The sequence below is a fragment of the Syngnathus typhle genome, linkage group LG21 (genome assembly GCF_033458585.1).
Source record: "Syngnathus typhle isolate RoL2023-S1 ecotype Sweden linkage group LG21, RoL_Styp_1.0, whole genome shotgun sequence".
NCBI classification, from domain to species: domain Eukaryota; kingdom Metazoa; phylum Chordata; class Actinopteri; order Syngnathiformes; family Syngnathidae; genus Syngnathus; species Syngnathus typhle.
In genome coordinates this window covers 4,816,918-4,836,722 of record NC_083758.1, presented here as the reverse complement: position 1 = coordinate 4,836,722, position 19,805 = coordinate 4,816,918, and the positions used below count along the sequence as shown (strand labels likewise).

At 43.0% G+C, this 19,805-nt stretch overlaps 1 protein-coding gene across 1 annotated transcript in view; it reads right to left on the bottom strand.

Moving 5' to 3' along the window:
- The window catches only part of large1 (LARGE xylosyl- and glucuronyltransferase 1), a 109,994-nt gene that overhangs the window by 55,638 nt on the left and 34,551 nt on the right, over positions 1–19,805 (bottom strand). The window lies entirely within an intron of this gene.

Below are 19,805 nucleotides of genomic sequence, written 5' to 3'. Positions count from 1 at the left end.
CAGCTGATGGAATCACAGACCACAAGGGGAACCCCAGTGGATCTGAGATGGCAATAAATAGTGGATTGGTCTCACTGGAAAATGGAAACATTGGATCCAGTGACGATCACTGCACCTTAGCTATTGTACCCGTTCAAGTGAAGCTGAGTAAGTCCAACCATGTTGTCCAGACGTATGCATTCCTTGATCCAGGCAGCTCCGCCACATTTTGCACTGAGAGTCTCCGACGACGTCTAAATGCAAGAGGAAGAAATCACAGGATCCTTTTGCGAACTATGGGTCAAGAGAAACCCACCGACAGCATCGTCGTCAGCGGCTTAGAAGTAAGCAGTCTGGAAGGGAAATTGTTCTATGGACTGCCTGATGTTTACACACAGAAAGAAATCCCAGTCAGCAAAGGCCACATACCAAAGCAGAAGGATGTGAAGAAATGGCCACACTTGAAGGATGTATTTCTGCCTACCATTGATGCTGACATCGATCTCTTGATTGGAACAAATGTGCCCAAACTCATGGAGCCATGGAGGGTGATTAATAGTAACGGCAATGGACCTTTTGCAACCAAAACCCTGCTGGGCTGGGTTGTCAGTGGTCTCCTCCATGATGAGCACACAAGTCTGAGTAAGCAAGGCAAGACATATGTTTACACCAATAGGATTTCTGTGGAAATTGTACGTGACCTTCTGGTGCAGCAACTCAACCATGACTTTCCGGAGAGTACATATGAAAAGGAAGAAGTGTCTCAAGAGGATCTGAGATTTCTAAACATAATGAACACCTCAGTCAAAGTACAAGATGGACACTACCAATTGCCGCTGCCATTTAAAGGACATCCCAGAATGCCCAACAACCGTATGATGGCAGCACAGAGGGCTGAGCCTTTGAGGCGCAAGTTTGGAAGGAACACCATTTTTTGGGAAGAATACACATTGTTCATGAACACCATGGTGAAATGTGGACATGCTGAACTCGTCCCAAACCAGGAAGAGCCACAGAATGGCAAAGGCTGGTACATACCCCACCATGGAGTACGTCATCCCAAAAAAGGAAACTTGCGAGTGGTTTTTGATTGCTCCGCATCTTACCAAGGAACATCTCTCAACAATGAACTCTTGAAGGGCCCAAATCTTGCAAACTCCTTAATTGGTGTCCTGCTACGTTTCTGCCACGGGAATGTAGCCATACTGGCAGATGTGGAGAAGATGTATCATCAGGTAAAGATACCACCAGAGCATGTTGACTTTTTGCGCTTCTTGTGGTGGGAGGATGGCAACACGTCTCAGCCTCTCATGCAATACAGGATGACAGTGCACATCTTTGGCGCAACATCATCAGCCAGTTGGACAGCTGAGGATAACAAAGGAAGCTTTTCAGCTGAAGCAGTGAACACAGTCCTCAACAACTTCTATGTTGATGATTTGCTGAAGTCTGTGGATACAGAGACCGATGCCATTCAACTGTGCAAGGAGTTGAAAGCTCTGTGTGCAGCAGGAGGTTTCAATCTCACCAAGTGGTCCAGTAACAGCCGAAACGTCTTGGTCCACATTCCTGAATGTGAAAGGGCTAAGGGAGTGAAGGACTTGGACCTAGACCTGGACGACCTGCCACTAGAAAGGACCCTTGGTGTGCACTGGAGTGCAGAAGATGATGTCTTCAAATTCCACGTGGCTCTCAAAGAGCAACCATGCACCAGGCGAGGCATCCTGTCCACGGTTAGTTCAATCTATGACCCGCTAGGATTTCTTGCCCCAGTGACTTTCCCAGCAAAACATCTGTTGCAGGAACTTTGCAAGCTGAACCTTACCTGGGACGAAGACATACCGAACACTCATGCACAATCCTGGAAACGTTGGCTGCATAGCCTTCGGACTCTTACAGCCTTCAACATCACCCGCAGTTTCAAACCAAAGAACTTTGGAAAAGTTGAACATGCACAATTGCACCACTTTTGCGATGCAAGTGAAGTAGGATATGGCATGGTGACGTATCTGAGGTTGGTCAGCAGTAAGGAGCAGGTACATGTGAAGTTTGTGATAGGGAAATCAAGAGTGGCACCGTTGAAATTTATGACAATCCCACGTCTGGAGCTGACTGCTGCAGTGCTGGCAGTTCGTGTAGAAGGGATGCTCGTAGAGGAATTAAAAATGGACTTGGAACCAGCCGTGTTTTGGACAGACAGTACGACAGTGTTGAAATACATAAAGAATGACAATAGACGATTTCACACATTTGTTGCAAATCGTGTAAATACAATCAGAAGCAGGTCTGATGTATTACAGTGGAAACACATTCCTGGAAAATTGAACCCAGCAGACTATGCATCCCGCGGATTAAACACTGCAGACTTTCTGAAAGGCAACAACTGGATCAATGGTCCCAAATTCCTGAAAGACTTAACCCAGCACTGGCCCAACGTACCTGTCGACCTTGCTATTCCTCCAGATGACTCAGAATTGAGAAGAGAAGTTCAAGTACATGCCACGTTAGCCAGTACCCATGATCCAACTAGTGTGTTGCTGAATTACTTCTCCACTTGGAATAAACTCAGAAGAGCCGTTGCCTGGTTCCTGAAGCTGAGGAGTTTGCTCACACAATGTGTTCTCAAAAGAAAGGGGGCCTCAAAGGCAGACATGGCTGGCCCTAAGACACTCTCTGTTCAAGACCTGGAAGAGGCAGAAGAAGCCATTGTGAAATTCTGCCAAAATCAAGGATTTCCACAGGAGATGGCATGCTTGCACAACGGAAGGAATGTCAACCGGAAAAGCTCCATCTTCAGACTGGACCCAGTCCTTGACCATGGCTTATTGAGGGTTGGTGGTCGCCTGAGCAGGATGGCTATGCCAGAGGTACCGAAACATCCAGCTATCTTGCCTAAAAGGCATCACGTTTCTGAGCTTTTGCTTCAACACATTCATCAGCAAGTTGGCCATTGTGGCAGAAATCACATCTTGGCAAGTTTAAGGCAAAAATATTGGATTCCTTGTGCAAATTCTCTTGCAAGGGAAATTGTGAACAATTGTGTCCCCTGCAGGCGGAACTTTGCACGTGCAGGTGAACAAAAGATGGCCGATCTGCCAATTGATCGTTTGACCCCTGACCTCCCTCCATTCTCACATGTTGGAGTGGATTACTTTGGACCAATAGAGGTGAGAAGAGGGCGTGGCATGGCAAAACGTTATGGCGTGCTATTTACTTGCCTGACTACTAGAGCAGTCCATTTGGAAGTAGCACACTCATTGGATACAGACTCTTGCGTGAATGCGTTTAGGCGCTTCATAGCCAGAAGAGGCCAAGTGAAAGAATTAAGGTCGGACAATGGAACTAACTTGATCTCTGCTGAAAAGGAGCTACGGGAAGCACTGAAACGATGGAACATGGATCAAATTGAGCGTAGTCTTATCCAGAAAGGTGTCAAGTGGACGTTCAATCCTCCAGCTGGTGCACACCATGGAGGCATCTGGGAGCGCATAATAAGAATGGTGAAAAGGATATTATCCTCCATCACAAACCAGCAGTCTTTGGATGATGAAGGTTTAGTAACAGTAATGTGCGAGGTTGAATCCATCCTGAACAGCCGTCCTTTGACAACCGTTTCCAGTGACCCTAATGACTTGGAACCACTGACGCCTAATCACCTACTGCAGCTAAAGGTCCAGCCCGTGCTTCCACCAGGAACATTCAAACAGGAAGACTTGTACGCCCGAAGGCGATGGCGGCAAACACAGTATATCGCAGATCTTTTCTGGACACGGTGGATACGGGAATATGTTCCACTCATGCAAGAACGATCCAAATGGTCCCGCATCAGGCCCAACTTTGGTGTGGGAGACATTGTTGTGATAGCTGATCCTACAGCACCGCGAGGCTCATGGGTGATCGGAAGAGTAATCGAAGCCATAGCAGATTACAAGGGCCTTGTTCGTTCTGTGAGACTGCAAACAAGAACCAACCAGCTCTTACGGCCCATCAGCAAGATCTACCTGTTGGTAAAAGCCAACAACCAACATTGAACAAAGACTGCGCATGTGCTTACATTTGCATCACATTCATACACTGATACTTGCACACATTTGTAGTATAAGTGGACGTAAAATTTAAAATTAGAATTAAGAAATTAACATTGTTTATTTTTTGAAAATTGCCCCCATTGTGAATATTTTGTTATAGCCACACGTGGTAGCTATAAGGGGCCGGATATGTTGGAGCCAATTTAGTTACCTTAGATTAAATTCTTACTTTTGTTTAAGATTCGCTGGCCTTGGGCCATGGACCGTTATTTGACAAAGCATTTGGTCACCTGATCAGTCACCTGATCAGGGAAATAAATAGGCTGCTCCCACTTGGTAGTTGGTCTCAGTTAGACAAGGAAGGAAGACAGTAGTGACATAGTTTTTTACCGCTAAAAAGCCCGCTTCAAGCTACTTCAAGTTTGCCCCAGGCTTGTAGCTCTTGGAATTTAGGAACCAAACTTTAGTTTACTTCTTTGAACCCTTTATGTTGAAACCTTAGTTGATTTACAAACGATTTGGATTTGTACCTGTGTGCCACCTGTTTGCCTGCCTGCCATTCCCTCTCCCCCCTATCCTTGCTTGGCCTACCACCTTTGCCTGCCTGCCATCGCCTCTCTACCTCGGCCTGCATGCCTGCTTGCCTCCATTTGGACATTCTACCTCCACCTTCAAAAGGGTATGAGCAACAGCTGTACACAGTGTTTTAAGATAAGCGTGTGACAAGAACTATACAACATCTAACCTTTGAAACTGACACTCACAGATACGCTCCCCACCCAATCTCACCTTTGCTTGCCCTCCACTGCACCTCATTTACTCAAGAGGCCTATTATACATATACAATCTCTTCTTAATGTGCATTAGTCTATTTTCCTTTCTTTTAAATTCAAAGCAGGTGGCAGCTTTTGCCCTGCTGCGAAGGAAAAAAAAAATGCTTTAATGACCAATTGAGCTTTTTGAGAATGTGAAGTTTACAGTTGGTTTACCTGCAATGAAATTCAAACTGTGCCTGATAATTGGAAGGGATTTGTTTTTAATTCACCTATGAACAACGCATTTAATGATTTGGTTTAGTTGGGCGCTTAAGTGTACTGATTATTTCTCGAGTTTTCTACTTCAATCACCGGTGACAGGACCAAAACACAAGTTGCTATTTTTCAGAATTTATGAACCTGTACTTTTCTTTGATCCTATTTTTTTTTTGGCAGTTCTGAATTATTAATAATGAGCAACATATTTTTGAAAACACGATTTATCTTTGCTCATGTCATTCCACTGTGCTCTCATTATCCACCTGTGCCTCCGAAACCTCATTCATGTCTTGCGGCAAGAATGCAATGAAGCCACCGGCTGATTTATTTAACGCAACATTTCTCGGTGAATTTGTATTCCCCTTACATAGTCAACTTTCAAATCTTCCCATCCGATCGTACGAAGGTAAGACCGACTCAAATCCGTCTTTTGTTGATGCGACGGGCTGCCTAACGAGACAGAGGGGGGACGTATTTTATTTCGGTGATGTCATTTGGACATTGATTTGTTTTAGATGTCTTCCTCGTCGGTGACAAGCGAAATAAACATCCGGCGCCCGATGAAACGGAGATGCTTCCGTTCGTGGTAATAATCTTCACAAAGTCACCTTGCCTGGGCGAGCTATAAATACACGGCGCAAAAGAGTGTTTGTTGACTGATTGTCAGCTAGCACGCAGACCGCGTAGGCTCTCATTGAAGATGATAGAGGATGGCGGATAATACCGTTTTTTTCCGTGTATAGTGCGCAATATTTTACTAATTTATTGTCCTAAAATCTGGGGTGCGTATTATACATGGGTACAAAGAAAAAAAAAATTAAATTTTTTTTAAAAAAAATTTTTTTTTTTTTTTTCTTAAATAAAGTCATGGTACAACAAAACCAACAACAGGACTGACCGACAAAGTCGTGGAACAAAAAGACAGGGTGACATTACCAAAGACAGGAACAGAATGACAGTAACACATGCAATGATCCAACGGTGAGCGAGGGGCAGACAGGACTTAAATACAAAACACGTTACATCGATTGAGGTGACACAGGAAGAGCGGGGTGACACGAACAGAAACTATGGCAACCTAGACACATAGCAAAACTGGGGACGAGACATGACAAATCTCCCCCGAAATAAAACTCACCTTTCTTCTTGTTTGTTGTCAATCGCGCATCGCATTCAGCCATCCTGCCCAACACACTTAGTAAAATTCATAATTGACGACACATCGTTTGATGCGATGGTGCAATCCTCGATGGTGTGTTATTGTCAAATATTGTTTGTTTTTTAATCTCCATCGCGGACCGGACGTCATACGGAGGCCGCCATTACAGATGCGCAGAACGGTTGCGCAAGACACGTCAGCTATATAAAGAGCGAGAGTTCAGTTCTCCACCTATTAGTTTCAATTCACAGTTTAATTAGCAGTTTCAATCAGCAAATAACAAAATGCGTATTACAGGTAATATTTTATTTCACAACACTTTGCCTTGTTCCTTTCGTCTCTGCTGTTCATTTCAAACACGCTCCATACGACCGCAATGCTCTTGTATCAGACGCTCGCTCGATCACCTGCTAGTTTGCCGTCTGTCACAATGTACCCTACACAAATCCGAAACATTTGTTGCGGCTCCGAGTCACGACGAGGGGCAAGTTTTGGTTTCCAAGGGTGTTTTTATTCCTCTTCAACGTCTCTCCCATACAGAGCCGCCGTGTGCGCACGGAGCGCGGTGGTGCGTTTAGGGGCAGTCGGAGAAATCAACGCCAACAAAAAAAATGACATCCAGCCTAGTTAAGACCATACCAAAGACTTTAAAAATGGGACCCATTGCCTCCCTGCGTGTGTGACGATCTTTGGGACTTAAAAAAAAAAATAAATAAATAAAAAAATTAAAAAAAAAATTAAAAAAAATTCATAAAAATTGGGTGCGTATTATACATGGGTACAAGCTTTTTTCCAGCATCAGCATGCCATTGTTAGGGGTGCGTACTATACATGGGGGCGCACTATACACGGAAAAAAACGGTAGACATTTTTGCAATACGCGTGCTTTCATGCGCCTCATTAAAACAGGCCGTGATGCAAAATTTTGTAGCATAGAGGCTATATGATATTATTTTATCATGGGGATTTTGTTTGATATCTTTGTATTTCTTCTAAGTTACATAATGTTTGCTTCTTCGCTTTGTGTGCAGTGCAACACTGCTTTCATGTTTGGCTTTGGTTCTTTTTCTTATTCAGGAATTTCACTCGCCCACCTGACTGCATGTTCTCTGGCGGCTGTCAAACAGCGCTGCTATTGTTTGTGTCAGACTTTGCAATGACATAAAGGCTCGCCGTGTTCTCGCGGGGAGGGCGGGCGTGGTCATTAGCCGCGTTTTACCCGTCTTCATTTTACAAGTTTTCTAAATAGCTTGATTTAATTTACATTTACTGTGACCCTCTTAAGTCCAGACTGAAAATCAATTCGGGAGGGATGGCGAGACGCACAGGCGGCCTCGGCTGGCCAAATTTGGATTTGTTTACATAAGACTTTGCGTCGTCCTCCGTAAACTGTCATTTAAAGAAGATTTGTATAAATTAGCGATATCTTGGCTGAGCATTTGCATTCTGGAGTGGAAGTGGAGTTAGAAATGGATCTTATGTAACCTTGACAAGCTTTTAACAATGCTTGTAAAGCTTTAGTCAACTTTTAAGGTGCCACATAGCCACAGTGTGGTATATGAAGTGCTTGAAGTCACTCGGGGTTTTATGAATACATCGACCAACTGTCCAGTTATTTGTCTTTTTTTTGTACGTGCAAGACAGTGAAAAGTAGTTCCGAACAAGTGATGCAATCGCACGGAATCTTGCACATTGGAGGATAAAAATCATAGTTTCTGTAGAATAAAGACAACTGACGCACGGCCGAGAGCTCTCGGTATCCCCTCGTCGCCGCTACGGCTTTCACATTATTGCGGTGTCACAAAATCAATTATCTTGCATCATCTGGCCCTCCGATAGTCGCGGCGCCTTAGGAAGCCAAGCAAGGGGAACAAGAGCTCAGTAGAAGATGGATGGTCCGACGCGGCGCCGCATGCACAAGCGGTGACATTCACACAAAAACCCCCGACCGGCGAACAGATCAATTCGAACATCCCCTGTTCTGCTTGTTGATATTTCACCACTGCCTGGAACCTTCTGTGCCCTTATGATGCCAAACAAACAAAGCCAGGTCGAATGTACAGCCTATAAAACAGAAATGACAATTTGCCAAGATACCTGTGACTTCATCTACCCGAGCTTGAAAAAGCCTATTTTAGCTTAGCCAAATTAGCAAATATTTGGACATTTAGGGTTGTACTCACTTTTGTCACCATTTTTGTTTGGAAGTGCCCCCCCAAAGTCAAATATGTACTCAACAAAGATTGGCAAAGACCGCCACGGCGGATGCGGGACCCCACAGCTCATGATGAACATTATTAACGTGTGCCCGTCTTGTATATGCTCATTAACTCCGACCCATACGCTGTAAATCTTGCTACTAATATGGCACTGAGTGCACTTTGCAAACAACTGTAGGGCCCCTTTTCATTTCTCTATTAACATATGACGCCCGTATATTCTTGTCATATTAAAGCACGCCGTGGAATTGAATTGAAAATGTTGTCGCGAATACTGTTCTACTCCGGCACACAGAGCTTCGTATTAATATATCAAATCCCTCCCAGCTCCGCTACCTCCCAACCTGTGCTGGTAATATTCGTGATATATGCCGCCCAGGCTCCAATAACACTCGTATTAGATGCATGTGAGCGACTCACTGATGCTTGTCACTCTGTATTGCCTTTATTTTGCTCAGGCCTCGCTTCTAATCTCAAGACTGGGGGAAAAAAAACAAAAGGCCAGATTCACACTGGAGGCCGACATGACCAGTTCAAATTTGTCTATTAACAGTACATGTGTGTTGAAGCATGTCACTGTGTTTACGAAGGCATATCAAGAATGTGAGCCACCACCGCTATTAATGAAAATAATGAAAATCTGCCAGAGTTGGCATGCATATATTCTTTATCCTCTGTGTCATATGATGATTATTAAAGCATTTTATTCTTGATGAGATGTGCTGCTGTTTTGGTTAGCAATAAAGCTCCAAAGTCTATCAAATGAGAAGTAATTTCTTTCTAATTCAAGGAAAGGCAGTGGTTATTTTGGCACAGGCAAGTGATTTGGGCCACTCAAATACAGGAAGTAAAGCTGCTAGCGAGGCTGTATTAAAGTATCAATTGAGTCATTGGTCAAATAGAATTGCCTTGGAATATATATAGGGCTCTATCCAGCCTGCTGAATTGGCATCTAATCCAAACTCCCTCCCTCGGTCCCTCCACGCTATTTCCCGACTTCACCAGCTCTTTACCTAAATGCCATTGATTAAAAGGCTGTTGGGAAACATTTATGTCAGCATGGAAGGATGTGATGTAAGAGAAGGACGCCCACAACTATTCTATAAGCACTGGGAAGTACTAGTTTGGGACTCCATCAGCTCTCCACACAATCAACGCTTTGACTCGCCAGCGCATGGCGCCTCGAATGGAAATGAACTTGCTGATGAAGTGATGGTGATCTTGAAAGAGTGTGTGTGGGATACAGCGGTGGTGTGTGTGCCGGAGCCCGTAATGCAGCGAGACAATGAGGAAGCACCTTTTTGACTGGGAGCTCTCCTCCGAGCTTCCCGTGGCTTCTTGAATAGATGTGGGTATCTCCCGTACCTGACAGCGGTTGAGGGTCACGGCATCAGCAGAGGACTTGGCTGTGCTCGGCATAAATACTAATGCAGCTTGCGGCGGCAGGGAATTCCTCATTGTGTTCGAAGACACAGAGTCCCAGCGGATTACAAACAGGGAAGACTGTTGTGGTTATTTTCATGAGCAACTCTGTGTACTATTTTGTCCAAGTGTTGAAATGCTATGGTACTGTACATTCTATTATTCTTCACTGTCAGAATGAAACATCATATTTTCAAATATCCATTCATCCATGTCAATTTAATCTTTTTTTTTTCCACAAGATTCTTGCAGTCTTTTGTCTCTTGGACAGGTTGTAACTGAGATGGTTGCTCTGTAATTATGACATGTAAGGACAAAAAATTCTATTCTATTCCATTATAAGGTTTACTACATATTTTAACGATTCACTGTTTGGTAACTCAAGCAAGATTTTTTTTTATTTTCTGAAAAAAGTGGTTTTGAATGTATGGTATTCCCCACGACAGCAGTGTTTTTATTTTTCTGACAATATTTACATAAGATACTTTCTACTCCTTTTTTTTTTACCACAGCACGTAAGAAGAAACAGAACAAATTTGAAAAAACTCACAACTTTGACATTTAAAGCCGCACAAATAAAGCAACAATTAAAATGCAAATGACTGAATTCCCCAATTGGGACAACAACTGCTATTATTTAATTTCCCTAACAGCATTAACAAAGTACTTCCAGCCATTCATATGCAAGCATCCTCTGACAAACAAGCAATATTGAAGAAAAAGCGCTTTGTAAAGCTTGCAATTTGTCCTCCTGGGCCATTGCACACAGCCATACAATTTAACATTAATCTCCCCGGCTGCTCCTTAGTCTGTTTCCAGGTTGTTGTAATGCTCCACAGCTGGTGTTTATCCTAGCTTAGCAGGACACCACATTTGTGTAGGGAACCCTAAGGAAAAGGGGGATCTTTTGTTTTTCTTTTTTGTAAAGCAACCCTAATTCACTGACTTCCTTCTGACATTATTCCTGGAACATTTTTTTTGGGGGGTGGGGGTGGGGGCATTGATTTTTACATTCCTTTCAGTGATAACTTTCATTTGAATACCAAGGATATGAAATCAATGTTTAAACGCCGTTCATAGACCTTGGTATGTCTTCCAATTTCTCACTACAATTTAAACATGTTTGATACGGTTAAACAAGGGCTTTAAATCTAAATCGCTGTGAAAGGTCTTGTGAAACGTTGTCTGTCACAATACATCACAATGATTGATCAGCCCGAGGGTGTACGCCGCCTCGTACTTGATGTCAGCTCGGCTAGGCGGCCCTGTAGATGATGACTGGTGTGTACTGTACAGTGAGCCCCCCCCCCCACCCCGCAAAAATCACATTTCATTTTTAGCGCCTTTTTGCGATCATTTCACCCCCCCCCAGTTATATAAAAATGTATTGTGGCACACCTTCACTCTTTGTGCCATGTGTCTGTTGCTGGTGTGTGCATGTCACTCGAAGGTTTATAATTATATTATACCGTAATTTTCTGACTATAAGTCGCACCGGAGTATAAGTCGCACCAGCCATAAAATGCCCAAAAAAGTGAGAAAAAAAACCATATATATGTATATAAGTCGCTCCTGAGTATAAGTCGCCCTCCCACCCAAATTTTGAAAAAAACAAAAAACAAAACGCGACTTATAGTCCGAAAATTACGGTAATTATATCTTGTTGTTGAATATGTTCAGTTTGAGAAATGGGAGTTCATTGTATACGGGATGTTGATGGATAGAGCCTTGATCCAAGTGCATCAAAAGGTGTACTGGGAAGAGCTGCTGTTTTCAAGCACCAGTGCTCCTCAGTCCTCTCCTGTTGTTTTTGCTTTGAAAAAGAGCCCAAAAGAGAAAAGAAATAGGCCTACTCTGCCCTCTGTGCTTGCGTTAGATAAAGGCTTTACTGCCGTGAGGTCTTATTGCACTCGGCACGGGTGCGAGCAGCTCCTCTAAAGCTGTCCGCCATCGTATAATAAATATTTGTTTAAAAAAAAAAAATGCCCACACACATTTTGCTTTGACCTTATCAACGCTTAAACGGAAGAGTGGTTTAGTTTGGCATCAGTGACTATATTTAGCTACGTGGGTGGAGTTGGTTCTGTACATTGTTAAATGTACTGTGTAGGCTTGTTCGATATGGGAAGTGACTAACTCACGTGGCAGGGATGCACAAAGTGTATTATAGTACATTAAAGGAGAAAATCAATACAACAATAATTGTCTGCCTTGCTCCATTCGAACCATGTTTGAGTTGAAAAAATAAAATGTTTGACAAGCGTGGCCTTGTTTGGCTACGTACATAAAACAAGACAAACATATACTTTACAATAGGCACAAAAATAATGCTCATAATGTCTGGCTTGTTTATGGAGCTTAGTAATCAATCGGAAGGAGTTCAAGTAGCAGTCGTGGATTTATTAGGGGATCCTGATTGAATAGAAATTCCACTGGCCGGCTGCAGCGGGGTGTCTTGCCAAAATAATGCGGGGGTAGTTTATCTCGTCTGCCGGCTCTCTATGATGCACTGAATGAATCAAGCAGAATCCCTTACGCAACACTTTTTGGTTTTTGCAGGCATCCAACAACACGTTAGCATTGTCTTATTGTCTATAAAAGTGCTAAAGAAGCCTAGCTGAAATGCTTTTGATGCTTCTAACATTATCAACAGCGGTTTCCTTCTTTATGTTTCAGTCCGAACACCGAATATGGCGTTCCATGCACATTTGCAAAAGTGAGTTCCCTGATTGTCACGGACGTTAAAGGGTTTAATAACTCAGCAGCTTACCGCTAGCGGTCTCATTTAAATGCATACAATGCTACATTTTCGATGGGGGAATCATACAAGCACCACTTTGATGTATGCAAACACTTTTTCGTGACTTGTGTATAACCACCAAACAAAATATAGTTAGCCGAGGCAGAATCTTCAATGAAGGGCACAGTCGCGTTAAAGCAAACCCGCTGTACTCATATACAGCTACAATCATTAATAATCGTGCTTCAGAACCCACAAATCAGATTTACGTGTTATTTAATATGCTAATGTAAGCAATTCAAATGACTCGCTGTGGAAAGACCCACATTTTTTTTTCTTCTTCTGGGTATTCTGTGATAATTGACTGCCACAGCCTTAGCTGCTTTCGAGAAGAGCCGCGGTGAGTCAGCCTAAGCACGACATCATCACAGGTTTTGTGTACAAGCTGTGATGCAGTGGCTACGCTCAAGTTCATAAATGAGAAAATCAACTTAAAGTTGCACGCCGGCCGTGCTGCCTTCTCTTGATCCTGTTAGGAAGCCATTACAATTCACCGCCTAAGCAGAAATGTTGCGGCGACTGCTGCAATTGGACATTTGATGTTTACCTCGAGTGGGGCAATTAATAATCACGTTGTTCTCTCTCGCCCTGAAAAATAGATTAGTCTGGAGAGTGTGGCAAAAGAATGTGGTTAAAAATGAATGACGAAATTTACACACAATAATAAATATTAAAGAATACGGGATTTATGCTATTAGGCTAACGATTTGTGACTTACTCCCACCTCTGCTTTCACGTAAAAGCAGTGTACGGGCTGATGTCGCTAACATCACCAATTACTTATATAGCGTATATCACACGGTAGATGACACACTGAGGGAAGATTTTAACGAGGGCGGCGTAATGACATCACGCGTCACCGCTTCGCACCTCGGTCTGGTTCTTGGTAGTGAAGCGGTCGTGTTTGTAACAGACAGGTAAATGGTGCAATGAGGCGATTAGCCTCTGCGAGACAATGACGTTTATAGTCGGTGCTTAAAACCAAAATCCTTTATGACCCAGCGCTCACTTTCCCCGGATTGATCTTAATCCTGCAAGCTGCCACAATGCTTGCTTGAGGGGCCTGATTCCAAATATGAGCATTTTGGTGTCAATGATAATCGGGTTACATCAATGTCATTATTACGGCAGCAATGACAATCTAAAACATATTTATCGCAGCAACTTATGCATTGCCCAAAAGCGGTCAGCAAAGATTCGAGGTAGTACTGCGCCCATTTTTTCCCCAATCGTCAAAACGTAACACCCAATAAAGTCCATTTGGCTAACTCCTAGCGCCTCCATTTATTAACGTGAAAACGTGTTTTGATCCCAACCTGAACTGTACCTGCTGCTTCAAATTCCCCCTCCACGCTCTGCCCCCTTTTGTCATGTACACCTTCTCACATCTTACCTTCCCCTCCTTTATTTATGCCCAACACACCTCTCTTTATCTGGGTTGTGTACTCAAAGGCAGCCCCCCGTTCACCTTCTCCCTCCCCTCGCTAGAAAATTCCATCCACAGTAGTCCGGGCCCTCGGGCAGTGCTTCTTCTGCATGATTTATTGTCCCTTGCCTGCCTTGGCTGCTCTTGACAAGTCGGTCCTCTTTTGCAACCTCTAGCTTTTCTGACATAAGAAATGAATAAACGTCCACTGCTGGAACTTTGTTGTTTCATTTTCAGGTATGCTAAAAAAAATGAGTCAAGAGCTCATGTGAAGTGCTTAACAGTGACTTTGGTGGGCTTGTTAGTTAGCGCTCACATCTTGCCCTATTAAGATAATTCAACTTATGTAACTAATTGAGTTCAACTCAAAGGTTGGTATTTGCAATTAAATTCCTGGGTCGAATTCTTTGTTGGTGGCTTACGCACGAGACACAGAGTAAGGTGGGAAGGCAGGGGGAAAAAAAAAACAGGCTACAGTGTCTTAGGTTCTTTAGTTGATTCCAAAGTGGACGTCACACTTTTTTCTGAAATGGTATAATCTATTCCATACCCCCCCACTTAAGTCTCTATATCATCTCCTGTATCTAAATTAAGATATTTCTACTCCCAAAAGAATAATGAAGGTCTGTTCGGAATCTTTTTGCATTGATACGCATATCGCAGCACTTTCCTTCCTTGCTACTTACACTGTCATTGTCACGTTTAAATTTAGATTGAAATGAGATATCCACAGCGGAGGCAGACAATAAACATCTCGCGAGTTCACACAAGGTCGAAATTACCCTCGCGAGATCCGATCTGAGAATCTCAAATGGTACTTTTAAAGTGTATCGGAAAACGATCAAATAATGTAATACGTACACCCAGGGAAGAAGAGGAGAAACTAATCAAAGGGGCACTTGCGGAGTAGAATGCTTCTGCTTGCCAGCGTGTTTTAATCACTGCCAGTGTCATTAAGGAAGGGATATGTAATAAAAGCAAAGGAAAATGTATAAAAAAAGGATTTGCTGCTACACTGAGACAGACTGTAATGCAATTTTACCGTGAGATGAATGAACAATTAGCTCAATGAGCGTGGAACATCCCACTGGGAGCCAAATAATCAAAATGCATGTTGATACAGTATGTTATCATATAAATGCTATCCTCGTGTACATTCAGCAGACGGTACTGACAATTTCCCTGCGTGGGTTTAATCCAGAACGACAGTTTTGCAAGTCTGCCTCACAAGGAAATGCCCACATACAGTGTTCCAAGGTCTCTGTGCAAGAGAAACACTTGCTTTGGTTTATATGAAACACAAAAACATGAGCGCCTAAGTGCCGCACTAATTAAATAAACATTGAGTGGCTAATGTTTGTGACTAAATACAAGGACAGATGGGGTATTAATAGTGGCAGTGGAGATTATTAAAAATGTAAGGATGTGTTGGTTCGCTTCATAGACCTCATTCAGAGAGAACAAAAAAAAAAGATCCTGCAACCTTCAGGCAAGGGCATGTGGAAAACAAACCGCCAAAATATGACTGTGAGAGATTTAGGAGGTTGAAGAGTAATTGAAGTTATTAGAATGAAGTTCCGGTGAAGGAAATTGCGCTTCTACTCTATGATGAGACATTCAGGGTCGACTAACCATAAAACAACTGATGTGTAGACGTGTGTAGTCCGTTCATTTAAGGACTGCTGAAAATTAACAACTACAAAAAAAAAACTTTGTATTGTATTTTTTTTGTAATTGCTACAAATTCGTAGCAGATTTTCTCATTTTAACAACAATGTAAATTAAATAATTGAATTGCAAAAGGAAGTATCATGATGCAAACAATGACGTATTCATCCCTAGTTAACACCGACTGAGATGTCACAAAAAACTTTGAAAATGTATTATGAAAAAGTCGCACGTCTTTACGGCATTCTAAGCCCCTCGAACCACAGGGGTCAAACTCGAACACGCATCAGTGCAAGGCAAAATAAAGATAGCACAGCAACTAGTGGATCCTCATTTGTGGACGAGCAATCAAAGAAAACCTGAACAGCGCTAATTTGTCCATCCATGTTCCCTGCGGAGGGGCATAAGGGCAGCTCTTCTGCGCTCTCCTACACATTCCCGGCGTTCTTCGCTTAAGAGCATGTGATGATGTGTGAGAGGAAAAGGCGGTCTCATTCGAGGCCAACCCATCGGCAGCCTGTAATTGTCCACATCTCAGTGGAGCTCTACGACCTCGGCTCCGCTCCCCCTCTGTGAGAGGGGCAGTCGGCTTAGAGTCAGTCATGCCTCAGTCGGGAATATTGGTGCCATTCACGCTGAATTCTTTGTATTATAGTATAGGTTGGGTTTTCTTTTCAAAATCTTGCAGTCGTCAATAGCCAGGAGCGAGAGCTATTATTTCCGTAATTGCATCAATTGCGAAAGGCTCTCTTGTTCTGCTTCTCGAACTTTGGCAATCTGGTCTGATTCAAGTTTGAAACATCCATCAAGTCTTTGTATATTGAAGTGATGGGGTGGGGGGGTGGGTTTTCCGTGCACACTTGAGTGGTTGCTTGGCAACTTCATCTTGGCAACAGTCCAGTTTTACTTGTGGCCCATTACAAAATGTAGTCATCTGATCAATATACCCCTCAATCACCAATTTTAATTTTTCTTACAACTAAAATTTTCCAGAATATTCAAGGTTGAAACTTGAACATTTAAGAGTGGAGTCCTGAGGAGGTCAGTTTCTATAAGCGAGGTAAAAACTGGGCCATAGAACCAAAAGTCATACGTGATAAAGGCTGTGAAAAGCCATTCAAGTATGTCCTGTGTATTAAAATTAATATGAAGAACGCCGGATTACTTTCTATTTCGGGTTGAGGCGTTTTTGATGAGACGCTCTGCACAGGAACTCACGAGATGGAATATATTGTGGAGACCAGTCCACGGGGATTAATCAGTTCCGAAAATGGCTGTGAAAAGAGTGGCGCAGGGCTGAAATTGAAAGCAGGTGTGTGTGTGTGGGGGGGGGGGGGGGGGGGGGGAGTGTTTCTGGATTTCTGGGACAGTAAACGCCACTAGGATTGTGAAGTTCACTGGGCCACCGCTGAGGAAAGAATTGGTTTGAGCAACAGGTGAATGTTCCACTGGCAATACAATTTAGAAATATCACGTCACCGGGTAGAATGGTACTAAAAAGAATGTAGACCTCCGCCAAGAACAAATATCCTTAACATCTATTTTCCCTTTGTTGAAAAGAAAAACCTTTTTTGGGGGGGTACTAAGCAGAAGATAAAGCAACATATGCAGAGTGGTTGCTGGAGGAGGTAGAACTCTAAAAACAAAGGTTCGATAAGGCTCCCTAGAACAAATCTCTCCTCTGTGTGATTTCTGGCATTCGGGCAGCGAGGAAACACTGTTTGCAGAAATTTAATGAGTATATTACGCTGAATGTGATGAGTAAGGAGGACATCAGGCTTTCCTATCTCGTTCCCCTGTGGAAACGCCACTAAATTTGCCCGAAAGGCCAAGACGCGCAAACAAAATGGTGTTCAGCGGTAAATAAAGTGGAGGTAAGCAGAATGGCGTGGCGAAAATAAATGAAACTAAGTGAAGGGGGGGAGGGGGGGCAGTGGATGTGCCAAAGGAAAGTGAGCGCATCGGTGGCACCTTTAATGAAGGCTGTGAGGATGATTAATGAGCGCTCGAGGGCGGGCGCCTTCTAGAAGAAATGATGTGTGATGGAGGTGATGACAATGCGAGGTCAATAATAACACAAAGCTTCTTCAGATGTGAAAGAAGTGAGCGGACGATCGCTACTTAACCTCAAAGATCAAAACTGCCGATTTAATAAACGAGGACTACAACCGTGATCAGTGGTAATTAATTTGAATAACTCACCGTGTGCGACTCCAGGCCGAAGTTACGATATGTTATTTTCTTTTCAATACTTCAAACACTTCTAAGGTCTCTATAATAATTTTACTTTGTTAATGTGAGATGTTGCGTCTATTGTTTTTGCTATGTTCATTGTTGAGAATTCTTGGCAGTTCGTTTTGGTGAGTGTGAGCAATCTTTTAGTTTTTTGTTGTGTGTGATAGGTAAATGTTATTTTTAGTCAAGAGGACACCTCATTATGAGGCTAATGTTGCTCTAAAAGCAGCGACTAACCAGTAGTCATTTAAGTGGAAAAGAAAAAAATGTTAATCCACACTGAGTCGTGTTTTTCCATCCTAATCGAGAACAATGAAATGAGGCGGAAGGTGTAAGGCAGATTTCTCTCGCCGCAAGTTTGGTTTTACTGATTTGGCTGAAGTCCTTTTCTCAGTCAGGCCTCGTTTGAGTGCATTATTGTTGATGTAACAAAACAGGACAAAGGCGAGGGACGCTTTTATACTCGCCTGATTCTCAATGAGGCGCGCAGTCCGAGGAAATGACTTTCTCTTTAATGCAGCTCGGTGATAAGAATAATAAGGTTACACTTGAGTCAGGAAACGATTCTTAATTCTTCCACTATATCAGATTTATGCCTTTGCATTGCTTTTTTTCATTTCTTTTCTTTTTTTTTTTATCCCTGACATATTGTTCAAGAGTTTTAATCAAGAACTGATAACATTTCAGAGAAAATTGTATATTTACCGCTACATTTTTGCAGAAAACCTAGCATTCTATTTACTATAGCGATGACTCAGCCAAATGCTCCGGCTCAACACACCCCATGTCTACTTCGGCTGTGCTTGAATGGATTTTTCTATTCTATTTTTTTTCCTGTGCTGTCAGTCGATCAGGAAGCACATCCTGTCCATTATCGCCGCTAATGATAGTGCCAGGCTACATTCGCGGCGCTGTGCTCCGTACAAACAATGTCCCATCAGGAGAGACCGATCATGATATTCGACACCAGAAATTGCAGGCTCTTAAAAACATTGAGCCTCGGAGTTAGTTGTTCAGAAAATTGACACGCAGAAAGTTGCAGAGTAAAAAACTACAATAATGACCATCGTTTTGTGTCAGATTTCTATCCTTTGTTTTATACTTCTACCTGGAAACTGTTTAAATCTTTAAAAAAAAGCAAAATATATCCCCCTTTTTTAAATAAAGCACTCACAATTATTGCTCTCAAGGAATGGCTGAGATTAATTAAGTATTGAGCAAGGACACCGTGTGATCCCATTTTCCATGGATGGCTTACGCAACGGCAATAGCGCGCACACTCATACAAAACACACAAGACACACACACGCCGCTTGCTCTCAAGTCAGTTGTTTGTGACGGACAGCTTTCAAAAGGTGGACCGCAACCGGCGCGGCAGTGAGGCACAACCTCCGCCTCTCATTGACCATTATCTTGTCAAAAGGTCATTGCGGTATGACTCATCCACCTGCTGGGTGTGTGATGGGAATAAATTGAGGCGGAGGCGAGGCACAAAGCATCGGAGGGGAAAAAGGCAGTGGCAAGGCAATGGATGAGTGAGCGTGAGGGAGCAGATGTGGAATGTTGGACGCTTGCCTGCGCTTATACGGCTTCGACACATAGACAACATTTTCGCCTAAGCACAAGCACATAATGATAGCGGTTCATTACGGCAGATGCTAGCTCCAGTAATTAGTTCGATATCGATGACATACGCACTTGAAATTGCACGTCGGAAAAAGGCTGTGTTAAAAGTTAAAAACAACTAACCTGCACTAAATAAATGTCATTCTGGGTGTATGGATAGCTACATCACTTACGTGGTTACGCTTCATTAATTTGGTGATCATAAAGCT